Here is a 4,275-nt window from a genome sequence, read left to right as displayed (position 1 = left end):
GCCAGTTCCCAAATTTGAGATCTGTTTCATCTGAATCAGAAATGTATATTTTGGTCTGCTATAATGTTTTTATGGCCAATTAAATTTGATGTTAATGGTTTATCCGGTTTTATTGTTGATTTTTGTTTTGATTGTAAACTTGTATTTACGTGAACGTCTTTTGATGTTGACGTTGATGTCAAACTTCTTGACAAATTAAATGATGAAGAACCTGCCTGTCCTTGGTCCATAATGTTTACATAATTTTCTAATCCTTCTATGTAATTCAAGCTGTCTTAGCTTATCTTCAGTATGCTTTGAAAGTGTGGTGAATAGTTTTCACTGTTCCAGGTGTTTTTTAGAAGTCGTCAAATAAGTTTTCAATCTCTTCGTGAAATGTTTCTTCGAATTGTATTCCTTTGTCATTAACGTGTTCAAAATTATCTAACCAGAGTAGGAATGTAAATTCTGAGACAATTTTTTTTACATCTGATGTTGCTGTTTTTAATTCTGTTTTAAGTTCAATAATTTTTGTTACCCAATTGTTGTAATTTACTATTTCAATTCGTAGTTTTTCAATTACTGATTGTATTTGTTTCTGTTGTTTCGTTAAATATCCGGTTGTATTCCGTAGTATTTCGTATGCTGTGTTTGGTATTGCTGTTAGTTTTGTTCTATCTTGGGAATCTTTGTGTCTCCTCAAGAATGTTTTGAATATGTCAGATAGTGTTGTTTCATTATGGAGATTAAAGAATATTTTTCTATTTCCTTTTTCATCTGTTAAGGTGAATGTGTAGTGTTTGTTTAGTTGGTCTCTATCCAGTAGTATTACTGGTAGATAATGAGCCAGATGATTTCTATGGATGTGAATTTGTTGTATATGTTTTGTTATTTTTCTTTTTTATTCTTAAACGAATTTATTATTATTCTGTGAATAATTTCGCGGTTTTCTTGCGGGCATTCGCTAGCAATTGTAAATGGTTTTAAGAAATGACTTGTAGTCATTTGTGTTTGAAGACTGGTAGCCATTAGTATGCTGTTATATGTAGGTCAAATAATGTGGATATCAATAATAATTCCGTTAGGGGAAGTAAGGATTTTTTGGTTTCTTTTTGTTTTAGTTAGGTACGCAATCGACTGGTCGCACCAGATAAGACGTGTCTCGAGTAGGGTTACCTTTCGAGGTTACTCTACTGAGGTCTCATAGTATCTCAAGACTATATTGCAATAGTGAGATTTACTAAAGTTCTATATCTCTATTCTGTTACTCTTATCTGAGCTTCAGTAGACAGTGCACGGCCCCCAATGCTAAAGTATAACGTATATCTCAATGCAAAACAAGAGCGGAGTAGAGAAAGAGAGAGAATTATAGGTTATTATTATATCAGGTTTGGGTATGACTCTGATCGGTACAAACTGAAAGGTGTCGTCTGAGGGAAAACAGTTAAACATCCAAGGAAAGGTATTTCTTCTATTTTAACCAGTCAGGAAAGAGTATTTTGAGTCTTTATTTATTTAAATAATAAAGTCTTCAAGTCTTCTTTGTTGGAAGTCAACATTGACTCCATAATACTGAACCACTAAGTACACATTAACACTGAACCACTGAGTACACATTAATACTGAACCAGTTATCTTGAATACATCCACTCAACAATCATCAACAAAAATCCAACTATACAACTAACGCCACAACAGTTTATGAAAATCGTTAGACCAATTACTTCACAAAATAGTCAACAAGCAACAAACGCTCCAATTCCGTATTTCTTTCAAGGTGCGTCAACACACACAAACATTCACCATTTGTGAGAAGAAATTCATAAATGATGCTCCTTTATCTAGGAGGATCAGAACTCATGCAACAATCGTTGCAACCTTTGAATGGGTACAGATGGTACTGAGCCAGCAAATACTACAGAAAATTTCTTTGACGCTGTCACAAGAAATGGGGTCATGACTTCAAGACCAAAATAGGCTGATTCACTGTATGATGAAACACACACGGATTCTAAATTGAATCTACTGATATAAACAGCTCTAACAGTAGTATTCACATTTACTGTTTTGACGAAAATTCCAAAAGACATTTGATAATCAACAAGTGCTGACCCAATCGAATTTTTTTTAGAAAGCATCACACGTGCTTCAGGAAAGCAAATTGAAAAACTAAACCTCCGAATCGAACTAATGGCTAGAAAAACATATGGTCAAAACTCACCAGATATGCTAATTGCATAAATGATTGACGCACTAGTTAAAGCATCAGAACCACAAGTAGCACAAATATCTCTGAAAAACTAGCTAATCATAAATGGACTGCATTCGAACGACAGTTTCCATTTTCTCAATTAGAGGAACAATTACATCAAGAGGATATCAAGAGAACGCGTATTGATTTAGTTGAACTGAACTTTGTGTTAGTTCAGTACAGTTTATTGATAGTTGATTATGATAGTTTTCATAATAAATTTTTTCATTGTTATTACTTTTATTACGTTGGAGATCAATTAGTGATAGAGTGTTCATAGTGTGTGATGAAAAGGTGTCCTATCATCTAATAGTGTGGCTTCTAATTTATTCCCGTGGTTTTGTTCAGATTTGTATCCATTAGTTGTGAGTGTTCAATTTTATCTAAGTTTTGTTCAAATGATGACGCTTCTAGAGCAGTATTTGTGTTCATCTCTGGAATGTATGTGAATGTAAAAGTTGGTTTTCTGCATTGCCATTTTGAAATGTGATTTGCGAGTAGTCACTTTTTAATTTTGGTATAATTTTGGACGGTACTTCTGTAAGAGTCATGAATTTTTCTGACACCAAATTGCATCGTAATGATGCATATACGTCTCGTAAAAATTCAAATCGTGCATCCGATAGTGGGTGAAATAGAGTGTCAAAAAGAGGTATATCTAATCATGACGGGATCTCAAATAAAAAGATTTGTGCCTTTTATGGGTTGTTTACCGTATATCTCTACAAGATTTGAAATAAAGGCTGCTCGAGCAATCTGTGACGCCTTTTCTGGCAGAAGGAGAAGAGGCTGTTGCTCAATACTAAAATAGTGAGTTTTAAGTTGAAGCGCTGTGTTTAATAGTAGATCCAATTCGTCGACATTAAGAAATTTGTAATTTCAAAAGGGATTATATCTTTTATTAAACGATTATTTTGTTGTCTGAGTATAGACAGTTGGGTTTCATCAGAATATGTGTCCGACATACTTGATTTTTGGCCATTTTGTTGGCTATATTTGGTTGTAGTAACAACTGTTTTTTGTTTGTGCAGTAAATTGTGTTTAGTTTTTTGATAAGATTGCAGTTCTTTGTTGTAAATTTAATAGTATTAAGGTGTTTAGCGTTAGAAAAATCTAGCTCTAAATTTCTCTTTAAGAGAAGAAATAGTGTTTTACTTGAGTTCTATTTACGTTTAGAGTTTTTTAACTCACTGATCGTACCAGTTAAGGCAGACACTGTGTCGGCTCGTTTTACAGCCTTAAGTGATAGAGTTAGCGCTACTTTTTTCTGTACGCGAATTAGGCAAAACTATTTCCCTCAGACTAATCGACTCTAGAAAACAGAAAAGATATATTTCTTTTTTTACGGTGGAAATATAATACAGCACCGAAGTCAATGGTAAACATATCTTGCAAGTATCTAATAGACTGAATGTGGTCACTGGGTTAGTGCTATATAAAGGACAACAGTGTCTTCTCAGTCTCTGATTGACTGGAGGCGTACATTCAGCATACATTTCAATTGCTACAATATGGTCATAGAGCCCTATTTAAGAATGCTGTCGGCTTGACAAACAATTTGCAATGAGTTAGAGGCAGTCGCTAAAATTGACCCAACCTATCATTCTTCAATAAGTTGTCTTTTGATTTTGACGAAAATTAAACATTTTTGGAAAGGTAGGTTTTTCTCTTTATTTCGATACATTTGATTTTGATATATTGAGTAAAGGAGCTCAATCCAATCTAATTTGAAAAATGTTTCCTAAAAGTTTTGTTATTGTAATGTTTTGGGGAGACATACAGATTGATGGGCGAGTTTCAGACATCATTATCCTTATTATAGTCTCAGAAGCAATCGTAATCGGGCCCCACAATCTCTCGTTGCGATAGCAACAGTCATAAAACTTACCGATGAAATAACACACGTTAATGTCCAATTAACCTTTCAAAATCTGCTTTGAAATTAGACTTTAAGTTAGTCTATCTCTTATATTGCTACTTTTACTACAGTTTTTACGAATTGCTGTCCAAATTGAAATACATCTATATTTTTAAACCACACCAAC

Source organism: Convolutriloba macropyga, chromosome 6 (genome assembly GCF_964194025.1).
Source record: "Convolutriloba macropyga chromosome 6, txConMacr16.3, whole genome shotgun sequence".
Lineage (NCBI taxonomy): Eukaryota > Metazoa > Xenacoelomorpha > Acoela > Convolutidae > Convolutriloba > Convolutriloba macropyga.
The sequence above is the reverse complement of the archived record's forward strand: the minus strand, read 5'-3'. Positions refer to the sequence as shown.